The sequence below is a fragment of the Astyanax mexicanus genome, chromosome 1 (genome assembly GCF_023375975.1).
Source record: "Astyanax mexicanus isolate ESR-SI-001 chromosome 1, AstMex3_surface, whole genome shotgun sequence".
NCBI lineage: Eukaryota > Metazoa > Chordata > Actinopteri > Characiformes > Acestrorhamphidae > Astyanax > Astyanax mexicanus.
Window position 1 is genome coordinate 3,858,583 of NC_064408.1, and position 19,347 is coordinate 3,877,929.

General features: G+C 38.2%; 1 protein-coding gene across 1 annotated transcript in view; it reads right to left on the minus strand.

The window, feature by feature from the left end:
* The window catches only part of LOC103043869 (nucleus accumbens-associated protein 2), a 98,533-nt gene that overhangs the window by 18,092 nt on the left and 61,094 nt on the right, over positions 1 to 19,347 (minus strand). The window lies entirely within an intron of this gene.

The following is a 19,347-nucleotide window of genomic DNA, read 5'->3' on the forward strand; positions in this document are numbered from 1 at the left end:
AGAAACAAGCTCCTGAGAGGGGGTGCTTTTCACGGCAGGGGTGCCGATTTCGTCATGCTTTCAAAATAAAAGTTTATTTTAAAACAATTTCTACTTTTTCTGTGGTATCAGAAAAATAATGCTGTAAGTCTCATAACTGCCTCAGGAAAAGTTCAAGCAGTTCATAGAAATCACTGAAACTCCAATATATCCATGATCTTCATCTCCATAACGAGTGTAGAAACAGTTCCACATATCAACAACAGCTTCAGAACTGATATATACAAAATATATACAGATGAAAGTTTTGAATATTGGCACCAGAACTCTCATTTGGGCGAATCCCACACTGAAAAGAGCGGAGAAACCGTGTGGAAAGATTCTAATCTCCTAAACCACCGCAGATTATCGTTTACGAAAAGAAGAGAATTTATCGGAAGAGAGAAACAAACATACTTTATGTTACTGTACATATTTTTTCATCGTTTTGACATGAAAACAACCAGAAAAAGCCCAAAGACTCGAGGCTGTTGATACAGAAAATAAACAGAACGTCGTTTTGCAGAGAAAAGAAAAAGCAACCATGCTTTCTTTTTCACTTTTTGGCATCAGAGCAATCAGATAAAAGTCAGATTTTGACCCATATCTGTCTGTAAAGATCATAAAGTTATAAAAATATATATTTGAGATATATATGTGTAGAAACATAGACCTCTAGCCAATAGGTTTGTGATTGATTATGTGCTCCAGAGAGTCCTATTCTATTGGAAATACTTCCCTACAAGGACTAAACAAGCTGTGTATGTTTGTGCATTTGCACATCTGTGTCAGCAATGCGTGCAACTTAAAGTATGCTGAATAATGCAGCATTCATTAGAAAGGGTGTCCTCAAATTTCATATAAAATACCAGTCAAAAGTTCGATTCATTAAACTGTACATTTAATTTTTCAACAACACCTATCAACCAACTAGCAGCACCATACCAACCACCTAGAAACCCCCTCGCTTACATTAGCAACCACTTCGCAACACCACAGCAACCACCTAGCAACCATTCAGCATCACCATAGCAACAAACAGAGACTCCACAGCATCCAACCAACCACTTAGCAACATTCCAGTGAGAGACAGTGAGAGAGAGAGTGAGAGAGAGAGAGACAGTGAGAGAGAGAGTGAGAGAGAGAGACAGTGAGAGAGAGACAGTGAGAGTGAGACAGAGAGACAGTGAGAGAGACAGTGAGAGAGAGTTCTAAGGATAAGTCATATCTGTGTGAGCTCCCAGATTTTTCTCTTTTTTTTTGTTTTAAAGTGAGAGAAACATTAAGAAAATCTGTAATAATACTTGGATAACGTAAATTCAAGTAAAAAGTAAAATATTTAGGACAGAAATCAAGAAATCAAGAAATTCAATAAGATATTTGAAAGATATTGAATCAAAACAAGAAGAGACTTCACCTTCAGGCAAAGCAGAGCAGGGAGAGAGAGAGATCACTACAGGAGGGAGAAACTGAGAGGAACATACATCTCTATCAGAACTTTCAACAAACAGCATCTGCAGTACTGTGAGTGACTTTTTCACTAAAAACATTGAAAATAAGAGGAAGAAATACTATATTTAAGCGTTTTAGCTATGAATATGAGCTAAATGCTAAAGCTAAAGTGACAGTTGGAGGGTTGACAATCAAAAACCCTCAACATTCCGAGCCATCAGTTACCCATATAAGGTGTCCAGGATGAGCCAATCAGAACTGTCCCCTGTCCCTCTCTGCCCTGTGGAGGATGTGGATCAACTCTGTGGCCCAGTACAGTACTGCCCTGTCATTTACCCTCCTGAACTGAAAAGTGAAACGGCCAGGAAACAGTTTAAACAGAATCTGCTAAAGGAGAATCCTGAAACTCTGTTTGCTGATTTTTATAAGACTGGGGAAATCAGCAATCTCATCTTTTATTCAGAACACCCCAGCTCATGGCATAAAGCTCTGCTAAGTCACTACTCCTCTGTGAAAAAAGAAGGGATCTGTAATGGGTGGAAAATAAAAATAAAGGACCCAACAGACACAGAGACAATTATGGCCACAGTGAACATTTATAAAAATGGTACTGTCATGGTGCAGGGAAACCCCAGTGTGTTCCAGGACTCTTTTAATAATCTTAAAGAAATTGCAAAGAAAGAAAAGTTCACTGTAAACACACTGCAGGAAGACAAGGCAGATCTACAGAACACTACAACAGACCCCCCAGAGCCCCCAGCTCAGGAGCAGGAGGACACAGAACAGAACCAGCAGACTTCACTTTACACCTCCATCACCTCAATGAAAGAGCACTTTACACGCTTAGAATTCGAGTTAGTACAACTCAGAGAGATGGTCCTAAAGCAGCAGTCTTACAATCAACCAAAGCTGGACAAGGACAGCTCCGAAAAAGAGTTGACAGCACTGAGAGAACAAGTTAAAGATCTAAAAATGATCATAGAGGAGGACAGACACACCTACAGAAAGGAGATGTCTGCATTGAGAGAGGAGCTAAAGCAGAGAGACAGCACAGTACAGAGTCTGACACAACAGCTGCTCTCCTTCAGTCAACATCAGAGCCCTCCATCAGCTCAAACCACCCAACTTCAGCCCTCACCCTCAACCTCCACCAACTCTCAACCACCTCCACTTGCTCCAACCATCGACTCTCAACAGCCTTCACTTGCTCCAGTCACCAGTTCTCAGCAGACTCCACCCAGTCAGCAAGCACATGTGGAGTCCAACATCCAGGAAACTGAGAGAGAGGAGGGAAATCCAGGGCAATGTGACATTGCTCTGTTAATCGATTCCAACGGGAAATTCATTAATGAGAAAAAACTATTTCCCAAACACAGAGTGGTAAAACTCTGGTGCCCAACCACTAAAAAAGCACTGGAGCTCCTCACAGAAGAAAAACTAGGGTCACCGACCCACATTATAATCCACACCGGGACAAACGACCTCCGGAGTCAGCAAGAGAGAGTGGCCACCTCCCTGAGAGCAGTAATCGAGAAGGCCAACAACACCTTCTCTAATTCAAAAATTATCATCTCAACACTGCTGCCTCGCAAAGATTTTCACCCTTACACCATCCAGAAAATCAACGCCAGCATCTCCAGGGAATGTGCTCTCCGGCCAAACACCCACCTGGCCCATCACCCGACTCTGGATACCACCTGCCTCTATGATCACGTCCACCTTTTTAAAAATGTAGTGCCTACATTTGCAAAAACGCTGAAGGACATTGCACTGACCCGCAGGGCTATCCAGTACACTGCTGAACAAAACCTCAAGAGAACACGGTCATCACAACACACCCCAAGACCTGGAGGAGGAGCATCACAAGCCCCCCATCAGACACCTCAGCACCACACCTACCATCACCCACCACAGCCAGGCATGCAGAGGAGAATCCAGAGGAACCCTGTTCCTGCACATACATCAGCACCAGCACACACCACAGGTTCCCCCCATGCACCAGTCCCACCATCAACTACCCAGCAGCTCCAGACCAGGCCTGGACCCCTGACCTACGCTCAGGTCGTCAGAGGAACAGCAAACGCTAATATGTCCGAACTCAGAGACATACAGCAGATGCTCAGTCACATCTGCACACGTCTGATGGGACATGGTCTATGATTAGAATAGCATACCTTTTATTTCATTAAGAATGGCATCATTTCAAATTTCAGTTTGGAACATTCAGGGTTTGAACTCTTCTCTTTTTAATTTAAAAAGCAGAAACCCTGAATTTATAAATGAAATTAAGGATATTGATATTTTGGTACTGCAGGAGACATGGTGTAAAGGAGACGGTCCCACTGGTTGTCCTCCAGACCACAGAGAATTGGTTATTCCTTCCACCAAGTTAACAGGCGTTTCTCAGGGTAGGGACTCGGGGGGAATGCTTATTTGGTTTAAATCAGAACTAACAAATTCTATAGAAATAGTAAAAAAAGGAGAAGATTATTTGTGGATAAAACTTAACAAACAGGCAATTTCAACCCCCCAAAATTTATTTATTTGTGCAATATACATCCCCCCAGCAGAATCCCCCTATTTTAAAGAAGAAACCTTCCAAAATTTAGAAAGCGAAATTAGTCATTTCCAAACTCAAGGCCATGTAATGATCTGTGGGGACTTAAACGCTCGAACAGGAGAGCAACCTGACTTTATCAGCACAAAAGGAGATCATTTCATTACAGGAGATGATATACATTTTGGTACTCACTCCCCCAGAGAAAACTGCGATAAATCAGTAAATTCACATGGAAGAAACCTACTGCAGCTCTGTCGAAGCCTGGGCCTGTACATTGTGAATGGACGAATGCGAGGGGACTCCTTCGGTAAGTTCACACACTGCTCAGCTCTTGGCAACAGTGTTGTAGATTATATAATAACAGATCTGGACACAACCTTCCTGAGAGCCTTCACAGTCAAGCCACTGACACCTCTCTCTGATCACAGCCAAATTACTGTATATCTAAACAAACCAGTTGGGAATGATAATTGGCAAAATCCCTGCAAACTTTTCAAATTTAAACTACCTCCCAGATGGACTCAGGACAGTGCTGAAAAATATATTCACGCAATTAACAGCCAGCAAATCCAGACACTCCTTAACTCCTTTCTATCTCACACCTTTCCTCAGAATGCAGAGGGAGTTGACATGGCTGTGGAACATTTAAACAGAATTTTTGACCGTGCCATCCAAATTTCAAATTTAAACATTAGAAAAAACAAACCCAATAAGACCCAAGAAAACAAATGGTTTGATCAGGACTGTAAAAACAAGAGGAAAGAACTAAGAAGGTTATCCAATCAGAAACACAGAGAACCTCATGATCAGGAATTACGCACAAAGTACTGTGAAGCACTTAAAGAATACAAACATACGCTAAGAATTAAAAAATACAAACATATACAAAATCAAATTAACAATTTAGAAGAATCAATTAATTCTAATTCATTCTGGAATCATTGGAAATCATTAAACCGAACAGATCATGAACAATTAACAATCATTAATGGAAATACATGGAGAAATCATTTTGAAAAATTGTACAGTACTCCATTAATAAATAGAAAACAATTTGAAATATCTGAAAAACTACAGGCATTTGAAACAATTATTAAGAATTCCCAGAACCCCCTCGACTTCCCAATTACAGAAAAGGAATTAGAGGAAAAACTAAAAAATATTCAGCCTAAAAAAGCCTGTGGAACAGATGGTGTGTTAAATGAAATGTTAAAAAACACAAATCATATATTCAAATTGGCTATCTTAAAACTATTTAATTTTATTTTAAATGTCGGCCACTTCCCAACTACGTGGAATGAAGGACTTATAACCCCTATTTTCAAAACCGGAGATAAATTTAACCCAAACAATTACAGAGGAATTTGTGTAAGTAGTAACCTAGGTAAGATATTCTGCAGCATCCTGAACAGCAGAATTACACAATTTCTAATAGAACATGACGTTCTGAGTAAAAATCAAATTGGCTTTTTACCAAACCACAGAACATCAGACCACATTTTCACCCTCCACACGCTCATTGATAAACATGTAACTCAAAATAAACACAAAATCTTTACCTGCTTTGTGGATTTCCAGAAAGCTTTTGACTCAATTTGGCATACCGGATTATTTTATAAACTTATTGAGAATGGTGTTGGGGGGAGAACATATGATGTAATTAAATCGATGTACTCACAAAGTAAATGTGCAGTTAAAATTGAAAATCTCAGAACAGACTTCTTTCCACAGTCACGAGGAGTAAGACAAGGCTGTAGTCTGAGCCCCACTCTGTTTAATTTATATGTTAATGAATTGGCAGAAAAATTGGATCAATCCAGTAATATACCTGGTCTTACTTTGGGTGACACCGAGGTCAAATGTCTTCTTTATGCAGACGACCTCGTTTTACTGTCCCCTACGAGAGAGGGACTACAACAAAGTCTCGAAATGCTGGAGGACTTTTGTCACACATGGGCTTTGAAAATAAACCACCAAAAAACCAAAATCATGGTGTTTCAAAAAGGGACAAAAAGTCAGGGGAATTTTAATTTTAAAATTAATAACACAAATATTGAATATACTAAAACATACACATATTTGGGTGTAACGTTCAGTTATACTGGAAGTTTTGGCTTGGCTGTGAAGGAGCTCAAAGAAAAAGCGAGAAGAGCTATTTTTGCCATTAAAAAATCTTTTAAATTTGAAATTCCCATTAAAATCTGGCTAAAATTATTTAAATCAATAATAGAACCCATTGCATTGTATGGTAGTGAGGTTTGGGGACCCCTCACTCAAAATGATTTTTTAAACTGGGACAAACACCCAGTTGAAACTCTGCACACAGAGTTCTGCAGGAATCTCCTCAGTGTGCAGAGGAAGACCCCGAACACGGCCTGCAGAGCAGAATTAGGACAGTACCCTCTAATAATTAACATTCAAAAAAGAGCCATAAACTTCTGGAAGCACATTAAATCTAGTGACCCCCACTCACTCCACTATAAAGCACTGACCTGCCAAGAGCTGAACATCCAGAGGAGTCCCCTAACCCAGCTGATCCTGAATCTCACTGACCTAACACACACTGACATCACACACACCACCCAGCCCCACTACACACTCGCCCAAAACATTAAACCCAACCAAATTATTACCCAACAAAAACAGAAATACATCACACACTGGACTGAGACAGTAAAACAGCAGCACAGACTGCAGTGCTATTCGGCTCTGAACCGAGAATACACTCTGGCAGATTACCTGACAGAAATTAAAGATAGAAAACTGAGAAAGATGTTGAGCAGGTACAGACTCAGTGAGCACAGCCTGGCCGTGGAGACCGGCCGGCGCAGGCAGAACTGGACACCCAGAGAGGCCAGACTGTGCTCTCACTGTGAGCTGGCAGTGGTGGAGACAGAGCTGCACTTCCTCACAGAGTGTCCAAAATACCACTCCATCAGGAGTTTATATTATAGGAAATTTAGCAGCGTCGCCCCCGAGTTCCTACACTGCACTAATACACACAAACTGCCCTACATACTGGGAGAGAGCAGAGAGCTGATCACACTCGCTGCCCAATACATTACAGCCTGTCACAATCTGAGAGACAACCAGTGAGACCGTCCACCAATCACTAATATCTGTACTTATATCTGTAATACGTTCTGTACTATTACTTTCACTTCTATTAATCTAACTTTAACATGCTTTATTACTACTTTTACTTCTTTTCTTTATTAATAACTCAACCTTTTTAATATTACTGTTTTTTTTTTTTTCTCTCTAATCTGTAGATTTACTTATGTATTTTATTTTTGTTATTATTGTTAGTATTTATTTATTATTATTTTTATTATTTTATAACGTCTGTTTACTTGTATTATTAATTGCTTTGGCAATAGTGTATGTAATTACATTCATGCTAATAAAGCACCTCTGAACTGAACTGAGAGACAGTGAGAGAGAGAGACAGTGAGAGTGAGACAGAGAGACAGTGAGAGAGACAGTGAGAGAGAGTGAGCGAGAGAGAGACAGTGAGAGTGAGACAGAGAGACAGTGAGAGAGACAGTGAGAGAGAGAGTGAGAGAGACAGAGACAGTGAGAGTGAGACAGAGAGACAGTGAGAGAGACAGTGAGAGAGAGAGTGAGAGAGAGAGAGACAGTGAGAGAGAGACAGTAAGAGAGAGAGTGAGAGAGAGAGTGAGAGAGACAGTGAGAGAGAGAGTGAGAGAGAGAGAGACAGTGAGAGAGAGACAGTAAGAGAGAGACAGAGAGACAGTGAGAGAGTGAGAGAGTGAGAGAGAGAGAGACAGTGAGAGAGAGACAGTGAGAGAGAGACAGTAAGAGAGAGACAGAGAGACAGTGAAAGAGAGAGTGAGAGAGAGAGTGAGAGAGAGAGAGACAGTGAGAGAGAGACAGTAAGAGAGAGACAGTGAGAGAGACAGTGAGAGAGAGAGTGAGAGAGAGAGAGACAGTGAGAGTGAGACAGAGAGACAGTGAGAGAAACAGTGAGAGAGAGAGTGAGAGAGAGAGAGACAGTGAGTCATTCCAACACCATCACAATCCTCCGTGAAAAAATCGCAATAAGCGTTAAATGTCACGTTACGCAAAGCGTGGCGGAGTAACGACCCCGCCGCCGCCGCGTCTCTGAGCCAATATTAATACTAACAATCCATTACAGCGCTGACTGACTGATATCAGCGGATTCTGCTGTAGCTCCATCAATAACACAAGATAACACCTCACAACTTACACAGGTGTGATCATCCCTAAGCCTCACCTGGGATTACACTTTACGATCAGTTTAAAAACTGCTGTATGCCATGACTTTTGGCATAACAGTGGATAATATTCCACTTAATTAAACACACTATAATTTTACAGAAGCTGCCACAGATGTGCAAATGCACACGCACAGCTTGTGTAAACCTTGCACAGAAGCATTGCCAAAAGAATAGGACTATCTGGAGGAGATACACAAGTATGAGCCTATAGTCACTGTATCTAATACCAGATCAGAGTTAGACGAGTTATTCTGGAGCTCAATCCAATACTTTTGGAAGGAATTAGTTTGGTGGAAAAATGATCAAATGTATTTTCATCCAAAGATATTAACAAACAGTGCAGCAATGCAAACAACGCATGGTCCAAAGCCATCAAACAAAGTGAACAAAGCTCAAAGACTTGAATTTTTGCACCAGGAGTGGCATAAGATCACCCAAAAGCAGTGTGTAAGACTGGTGGAGGAGGAGAACATGATGCCAAGATGCATGAAAAAAACTGTGATTAAAATCCAGGTTTATCCCACCAAATATTGATTTCTCAACATCTTTTTTATTATTTCGACCATTTCTTATTTTCTGTAAATGAAAGCTCTAAATAGCAATAATTCAATTTGTAATTTGGAAGAAATGCTGTCAATAATAACATTAAACGCTGCTGTTTTGCCAGTTTAAAGTGACAGTCAGAAGCACTGACAATCTCTCCAAAATGCACTAAATTAAACTGAAACAATAAGAAATGAACAGTGCTAATAATCTATTTTAAAGCAATAACTGTCCAAAATTGGCCAAACTTCAAATGCACATATTATTATTACAAATAATCACTGCTATTTATCTATATAAAGTGATAAACAGTCCAAAATGCACTAAATTAAACTAAAACAATAAAAAAATGCACAGTATTAAAGTGCTGATATTCTATTTTTTTTAACTATTCTAATTGTTCAACACAAACAATTACAACTGTCCAAAATTTACCAAACTTCCATAATGCACATATTATTATAAATAATCACTGCTATTTATCTTTAAAGTAATAAACAGTCCATAATGCACTAGATTAAATTGTACCAATAAGAAATGTACGCTATTAGGAGTAAACAGTGGTGTTTTGCCATTTTAAAGCGATAGTTTGGTGAAAAATCACTATTGTTCTCGGTTTTATAACCTATAACACACAGTATATACGCTAATAATATACGGTATATCTGTATATGTATATCCTCGCTGTCCAATAAAAAAAAAGAGTTTCTGTAAAACAGCAATTTTACAGGAGAGAGGGAAAACTGATAAACTTTAAATGGAAGTCAATGTAAAAAGAGTTTATTTCAGGTTAATTTAAAGTATTTCTATTGGTCCGTTCTTTGGGAAATTTTGAGACAGTGTAAAGGAGAGTTTTTCTGTTCAAACCATGCAAAAAAAAATTGAGATACTTGTTTTTTATTGGACAGCGATGCTATACAGTATGCATGCACATTGTAACAGTTAAAATAACTCTTCTACACACACACACACACACACACACACACTATTAGCAGAAGAGTATTTAAGTATTTTATTAGCAGGAGAGTTTTAAAACGATAGTTTGTCAAAAACTATTATAACTGTCCATAATGCCTTAAATTAAAGTGTAACAATAAGAAATGCACGTTATTAGTGATAAACAGAACATTTTTCCCATTTTAAAGTGATAGTTTGGTGAAAACAACTAAAACTGTTCATAATGTACTGAACTATAAATAAAAAAATGCTGCTGCTTTGCTATATTAAAGTGATAGTCCGAAATCATTACAGTTACAATTAGAACTATTCATCATGCACTAAATTAAAGTGTAATAATAAGAAATGCACATGCTATTAGGAAAAAAAAACACTTTTTTTTTCATTTTAAAGCGATAGTTCAGCACAAACCATTACAACTGTCAAAAATGTACTGAACTGCAAAAGCACTTTAAAATGAATAAACAGTGCTGCTGCTTTGCTTTATTAAAGTGATAGTTAGAAACAGTTAAAACTGTTCAAATGGCTCTAAATTAAAGTGCAAGAATAAGAAATGCACGTTATTAGGAGTAAACTGTGGTGCTTTGCTATTTTAAAGTGATAGTTTGGTGGAAAAAACACTATTGTTCTCAGTTTGAACTGTAACAATATGGACTGCACATTATTATAAATAAACACTGCTATTTAGCTAATTTAAAGTAATAAACAGTCCATAAACAGTCCATAATATGCTGAACTGTAAATGCACATGATATTATAAATAAACACTGCTATTTATCTGTCCAATGAAAAACAAATATCTCCAAAACAGAAACTTTACAGGAGAGAGAAAAAACCTGCTAAACTTTCAATGGAAGTCAATGTAAAAAGAGTCTATTTTAAGTTAATTTAAAGAATTTCTGTTTGTCTGTTAATCAGGAAATTTTGGCACAGTGTGAGGGACAGATTTTGTGTTTAAATTATGTAATAAACTAAAAATCAACAAAAATGGAGATAAGTGTTTTTTTATTTATACAATATGTAGGCACATTGTAACAGACTCTCATAAACACACACACACACACACACACACACACTCATAATCACACACTTACACACACTATTAGCAGATTAAAGTGTAACAACTAGAAATACACAGTATTAGAAATAAACAGTGCTGATAATCTATTTTAAAGTGATAGTTTAACACAACCAATTACAACTGTCCAATGTATCAAACTGCAAATGCACATATTATTATATATAATCACTGCTATTAATCTATATAAAGTAACAGTAAGAAATGCATGTTATTAGGAGTAAACACTGCTGCTTTGCTATATTAAAGTGATAGTCAGAAATCATTACAGTTACAATTAGAACTATTCATCATGCACTAAATTAAAGTGTAATAATAAGAAATGCACATGCTATTAGGAAAAAAAAAGCGTTCAACACAAAAAGAGTTTATTTCAGGTTAATTTAAAGGATTTCTTTTTCTATGTTAATCAGGAAATTTTGGCACAGTGTTAGGGACAGTTTTTGTGTTTAAATTATGTAGTAAACTAAAAATCACACACTATTAGCAGATTAAAGTGTAACAACTAGAAATACACAGTATTAGAAATAAACAGAAATAAACAGAAATGAACTAAGCGACAGTCAGAAGTCATTACAGTTACAGTTAGAACCATACATAATGCACTAAATTAAACTGTAACAATAGGAAATGCAAATGCTATTAGAAATAAACAGTGCCGTTTTTTTTCCTATTTTAAAGCGATAGTTCAACACAAACCATTAAACAGTCCAAAATGTACTGAACTGCAAATGCACATTATGATAATTAAACACTGCTGTTTAACTTTAAAAAGTAATAAACCCTCTATAATGCAGTAAATTAAACTGCAACAAAAAGAAATGCACTGTATTACAGGTATTAATTATTACCATACAGTATTACTGATATTTTATTTTAAAGCAATAGTTTTCTTTAAACACTGCTGTTTAGCTATTTTTAAGTAATAAACAGTCTATAATGCACTAGTAACGATAAGAAATGCACATATAATTATAAATAAACACCACTATTTATATTTATAAAGTGATAAACAGTTCAATGCACTAGATAAAACTGTAAAAAAAAGAAATGCACATGTTATTAGGAGTAAACAGTGCTGATTTAGCTATTATAAAGTGATAAACAGTTCATAATGCACTAGATTAAACTGTAACAATAAGAAATGCACGTTATTAGGAGTAAACTGTGCTGATTTGCTATTTTAAAGCGATAATTACAACTGTCCATAACATACTGAACTGCAAATGCACATGATATTTTAAATAAACACTGCTATTTATCTGTCCAATGAAAAACAAGTATCTCCAAAACAGCAACTTTACAGGAAAGAGAATGTAAAAAAAGAGTTTATTTCAGGTTAATTTTAAAATATTTCTATCGGCCCGTTTTCTGTTCCAATTATGTAGAAAACTAAAAATCCACAAAAAGTGAGATACTTGTTTTTCATTGGACAGCGATAATTTACAGTATGTAGGCACATAGTAACAGTTACAATGACTCTCCTAAAAACACACACACACTAACACACACACACACACTCACAATCACACACTTACACACACTCTCACAGTTACTCAGTTGAGAAATGTGCTGCAGCAGATTTCCAGGAACAGTAACTGAAAGGCCACCGTCCCGTACCCTCCACCCCTCTACCACACCACCCCTTCATACCTCCGCCCCCCAGCTACCCCCCAACTAAACCCCCCCTCCACTGTCCCACTGTCCCACTATCACCACCACCACCGAAAAACTCTGACCTGCCCGCACTTCTTCTTCTTCAGCCGGACCAGAACCAGAATCAGAACCCAAAGCACCAGAGCGTCCGGAGCGTACGGATCTAATGCTGTGTGGATGTCTCTCTCTCTTTCTCTCTCTCTCTCTCTCTTTCTCTGTATTCTTCCTTTCTTTCTTTGGCGGAGTTCAACAAGTGCTGCAGCCCCGGCTCCAGCGTATCAGTGATGAAAGGAAAAGGCGGGAGAGGCTCTCTTTCTCTCTCTCTCTCTCTCTCTCTCTCTCTGAGTGTGTGTGAGAGAGTGTGTGTGTGTCTTAGAGAGTGTGTGTGTCTCAGAGAGTGTGTGTGTGTGTGTGTGCAATCAATGCAGCATCTATACGTCGCAGAGAGAGAAAGAGAGAGGGAGGGCAGAGAAAACAGGCTACAGTTACAGAAAGAAGAAGAGAGGGAGGGAGGGAGGGAGGGAGCGAGGGATTGAGTGAGTTGGGGGGAGGAGGAGAGGAGAGAGGGAGGGTGTGAGACAGAAGGAAAGTCATTTAAGGACAGTCAGTACGAGCGAAGAAAAGCAAACGCTCGCCGTACGCCTTTCAGCAAGCTTCACACTTCCAGCCCAAAAACCCGAGAGGCAGCGCAACACAATGCTGAACAAATACAAAAGGCCCGACTCCGGCCAAGAGCATTAATATTGATACCCAGAATCTCCCGCTCGCGCCACTTCCTGATATCCACATCCAGATCCAGATAGATATCGCCCGGCGTATTAATAACCAATAACGCAAACACGCCGTCTAGCACAGTCGCATTACGACGTTTTGTACCTTGCAATTTCAATTTCATACCTGGTGTTAACTTAAAAGTTTGCCACCATGATCAGAAGATCGCTGGTTCCAATTCCGGTCGTGCAGCTCTGCATCAGCAGCCGGAGTCAGAGAGAGAGAGCACAGTTGGCCATGCTGTTTCTCTCTGAGTGGGCAGATGGCGCTCTTTCTTACAATTACATTCTACATACACATATATTGCAAATTCAAGTGTCACCTTAAAAGTTTGCCACCATGATCTGAAGATCGTTGGTTTGAATCACGGCAAGCAGCTCGCCATCAGCAGCCAGAGTCAGAGAGAGAGCACAGTTGGCCATGCAACCCAGGACCCCAGTGCAGGGAGGCAAATGTACAAGCCGTCTATTACAGTTGTTTGTACATTTTATCAAATTCATGTTCATACATGGTGTTCAAATCCCAGTCATACAACTCGACATTTACAATCTACACACACTCAACACACACGGGTGATAAGCGGCAGCCAATCGTGAACAGCATACTCTCAACCGGAAACAACCGTCCACCTGGAGGACAGCATCGGGCACTCTGTTATTCGTATTAATAATGAATAACGAAAACACGCCGTCTCGTACAGTCACATTACGACGTTTTGTATTTCGTAAGTTAAAGTGCATATCTGATGTGTGTATTTAAAATTACATTCTACATACACATATTTTGCAAATTCAAGTTCATACCTGGAGTTATCTTAAAAGTTTGCCACCATGATCAGAAAATCGCTGGTTTTAATTTCGGTCAAGCAGCTTGGCATCAGCAGCCAGAGTCAGAAAGAGAGAGCACAGTTGGCCATGCTGTTTCTCTCTTGCACAGGCAACTGTAAGCCGTTGTATTGTAACCGAGTCGCTGCACTTATCGTTTGGCACATAATAACGAATAACGAAAACATGCCATCTTGTAGAGTCATATTACAACATTTTGTCAAGTTCAGGTTCATACATGGTGTCACCTTAAAAGTGTGCCACCATGATCAGGTGATCGCTAGTTCAAATCCCGGTCATGCAGCTTGCCATCAGCACTACTACTAGTGATGAGCTAACTAACCTTAGCAACGAGAAAGCTAACCTTAGCGATAAGCTAGCTAACATACTTATGTGACTGGGGTGAGAACTAAAGCTTCTGATGAGCTAGCTAACCTTAGTGACAAGCTAGCTCACCTTAACATTAGCGATGAGTTAGCTAACCTTTGTGATAAGCAAGCCAACATACAAACGTTACCAGGAAGAGAACTAAAGATAGTGACAAGCTAGCTAACCTTACCCTGCATTCAAACTGGAATGCGACCATTCATTATCTATGGCAGGGCGCGATTTGTCGGCGCGCGACAAGCGACAAAGCAACAGAGCGACAAGCGTCACAGAGCTGAAATTTTCTCAACTTTATGCAAATGAATTATAACGCGGTGAAGCGACATTCTAACCCGATTGGCTCCTAGAGATGAGCTTGCTAACATACTTATGTCACTGGGGAGAGAACTAATGGTAACGGCAAGCTATCTAACCATAGCAATGAGCAAGTTAACCTTGTTACTGGGTAGAGAACAAAAAATAGTGACAAGCTAGCTAACCTTATAAACGAGCTATCTAATGTAATGAGTTATCCAACCTTAGCAACAAACTAGATAACTTCAGCGATGAGCTAGCTAACCTTAGCGATGAGCTAGCTAACATACTTATGTTACTGGGGAGAGAACTAACATTAGTGACAAGCTAGCTTATCTTTGCGATGAGCTATCTAACCTTAGTGAAGAGCTACCTAACCTTAGCGGCAAGTTAACCTCAGCAACAAGCTAGCTTACCTTAGCAACGAGCTAGCTAACATACTAATGTAAACAGGGAGAGAACTAAAGGTAGCAATGAGCTAGCTAACCTTAGCAATAAGCAAGTTAACCTTAGTGACACGCTAGCTAACCTACTAATGTTACTGGGGAGAGAACTAACCTTAGTGACAAGCTAGCTAATCTTAATTGCGAGTAAGCTAACCTTAGCTAAGAGCTAGCTATCCTTAGTGACAAGCTAGCTAACATATTTATATTTCCGAGAGAGAACTAAAACTAGTGATGAGCTAGCTAACCTTAGTGGGGGGCGAGCAAATTTACTTATGTTACCAGGGAGAGAACAAAAATAGTTACAAGCTAGCTAACCTTAGCGACGAGCTAGCTAACATACTTATTTTACCTTGGAGAGAACTAAAGCTAGCGATGAGCTAGTGTTGTAAAAAAAAAAAGATGAAAGGTGGGTTAACCCCCACCTCTCGTCCGGGGTACAACTCCCCTACGTGTTCGTTTGATAGAGTCGTAGACAGGTGGAGTGAAGTTGAAAGCAAACCAAGTATTTATTACTGAATTCAGGAGAACCAATACATACAAGACAGTTAACAGCCGTCCCAGTAGAAGTTCTGACCCCCCTCTGATCTGACTCCATGTTTATACCCCAAATGACGTGAAACCTGCTGATGAGGCGTTGCTAAAATCATCTCATGTTAGTATGCGTAATTTCATGTGTTAGTGCTCAAGTTTCACAGGTCTGACCGGACCACTAGTGTTTGGCCTTGACTGTATCCAGCCGGACAGTGTGGTATTGTTTTAAGAATTGACTGGGTCCAGTCAGACAGTGTGATATTGTTTCAGTAATTAGACAGTGCCGCCCCCCCCTCATGTGCGCGGGGCGTCCTCCCGCTTTGGTAGGTGAAGGACTTTGCACGCACAGAGAGAAAGGCTGCACTGTTCGTCCCGAAGCCTCCTTTGTATCAATTTAGTTCATCCAGAGTGCACTAGCTGATGATTGATGGTCGTTAGTCAGAGACATGCAGTGAACGAAATGCTTCAAGCATGAGCTACACAAGTCTCACAATAGATCTCATATGTTATATGTTAATGTGTTAGTGGCGCGTGGTTAGTCCGCCATACAATAGACCTTATGTGTTAGTAAACGCCTTATGTATCATGTGGGTTAATTTGTCACAATAGAGTCTGTGTTAGTCACATGCCTGATCAAACAATGTTTTACTATATATATGTAAAGAATATATTGTGATTATTGGTTAATCTTCTATATAAATGCGTGTAAAATACACTGTGAGTAATAAAAATGATCAAATATAATGTGAGTATTGGTTAATGCATATAAAATACAAGGTTTCACACACTGATTATGTAATTATAGATACTAAGATAAGTAATCATAATTGTAAGATATTTGTCAATACTCCCAAGGTAAAATAAGTATCTTATCAATTGCTAACCTTAGTGACGAGCAAGCTAACATACTGTTACTGGGGAGAGAACTAACATTAGTGACAAGCTAGCTAACCTTTGCGATGAGCTATCTAATGAAGCTATCTAGTGAAGAGCTAGCTAACCTTAGCAGCAAGCCGGCTAATCTTAGCACTGAGCTAGCTTAACTTAGCAACGAGCTAGCTAACATACTAATGTTACTGGGGAGAGAACTAACCTTATTGACGAGCTAGCTAACCTTAGTTGCGGGTTAGCTAACCTTAGCTACGAGCTAGCTAACATATTTATGTTACCCCAGAGAAAACTGAAGCTAGCGATGAGCTAGCTAACCATAGCGATGATTTTAGACGTTTATTTGCTGCTGGTTGTGAATCAAGATTTCATAGTTTTTGCTTTTAAAGGGGGGAATTGTGATTGTATTCACATTTTATTATAAAAATGAAAGGAATGTGATTCAGTTATACTACAAAGCATGGTTCATGTTTGTTTATCTGCTCTAGAGAGCACTATTCTGTTAGCAGGTGTCCAGAAACATTTGGACATATTGTGTGTTAAATCACAAATAACATTTCTATAGCGAATCCAAGAAGTAAATGAAGCTTTTTAAGGGTTAAGAAGACGAATGCAGAAACACGAACCCGATCCGGCCGCTCTGCCAGCCACACTCCATCCGTCAAACCCGGTTTCATCACCTTTACGCCGAGCGTTCAGAGATACCAGACCAGTTATTCATCAGAGCGGCATGCGCTAGCGACCGTAACGGAGCCGGACCACACCGACGACACGCGGACACAAGTGCAGGTAGGGACGAAACGAATAATTTAATAAATATATATATATAAATAACAAAGATAAACAAATAACAAAGAACACGTAATAATAAAGTAAACCAAAACAAACGAGAGGAACTAGTGAACATAAACTAAACAAACAAGAAGTACTAAATATATATATATACAAACAGGGAGTAAATAAACAAAGAAACAAACAAAGCTAAGCTAAGCTAAGCTAAGAAACTTCCAAAAAATAACCAAGAAATAACCAAAACTAAACAGGGCAGGGATATATATACAACCTGAAACAACAAGAAGCAAAACACTAAGAAATAAACAAGGAAATAGACTATATATATATATATGACAAAAACAGAGAACAGAGAAACGCTAAGAGGACTGATAACACTGAGAGAGACAAAACAACATTGGAAGGTGCAAAGACCGACGGAGACAAAGTGGCAGAGGAGTGCTATTTATAGTAACATGTAACACACAAGAATAGGAAACACCTGGGGAAGGGGCGGAGCTACAAATGAGAAACAGGTGGAAAAGTACTGAGACGGGAGACACAGGGGAGCACAGGTCACGTGGGGAAGACACACAGAGACACGAGACGAGGCCAATACGTGACACTGAGTTAATTTATTTCCGATGTATTTATTTCTGCATTCATTTATTTCCCGATTTATTTATTTCTGCATTCATTTATTTCCCGATTTATTTATTTCTGCATTCATTTAATCCCCAATGTTTTTATTTCTGCATTTATTTCCCGATGTTTTTATTTCTGCATTAATTTATTTCCCGATTTATTTATTTCGGCATTCATTTATTTCCCTATTTATTTATTTCTGCATTCATTTATTTCCCGATTTATTTATTTCTGCATTCATTTATTTCCCAATGTTTTTTATTTCTGCATTCATTTATTTCCCGATTTATTTATTTCTGCATTCATTTATTTCCCGATTTATTTATTTCTGCATTAATTTATTTCCCGATTTATTTATTTCTGCATTCATTTATTTCCCAATGTTTTTTATTTCTGCATTCATTTATTTCCCGATTTATTTATTTCTGCATTCATTTATTTCCCTATTTATTTATTTCTGCATTCATTTATTTCCCAATGTTTTTTATTTCTGCATTCATTTATTTCCCGATTTATTTATTTCTGCATTCATTTATTTCCCGATTTATTTATTTCTGCATTAATTTATTTCCCGATTTATTTATTTCTGCATTCATTTATTTCCCGATTTATTTATTTCTGCATTCATTTATTTCCCTATTTATTTATTTCTGCATTCATTTATTTCCCAATGTTTTTTATTTCTGCATTCATTTATTTCCCGATTTATTTATTTCTGCATTCATTTATTTCCCGATTTATTTATTTCTGCATTCATTTATTTCCCGATTTATTTATTTCTGCATTCATTTATTTCCCGATTTATTTATTTCTGCATTCATTTATTTCCCGATTTATTTATTTCTGCATTCATTTATTTCCCGATGTATTTATTTCTGCATTCATTTATTTCCCGATGTTTTTATTTCTGCATTAATTTATTTCCCGATGTATTTATTTCTGCATTCATTTATTTCCCGATTTATTTATTTCTGCATTCATTTATTTCCCGATGTTTTTATTTCTGCATTAATTTATTTCCCGATGTATTTATTTCTGCATTCATTTATTTCCCGATTTATTTATTTCTGCATTCATTTATTTCCCGATGTTTTTATTTCTGCATTAATTTATTTCCCGATTTATTTATTTCTGCATTAATTTATTTCCCAATGTTTTTATTTCTGCATTCATTTATTTCCCAATGTTTTTATTTCTGCGTTCATTTATTTCCCAATTTATTTATTTATGTTTTCCTTGTCCCTATATATCACAGTGTCTTAGC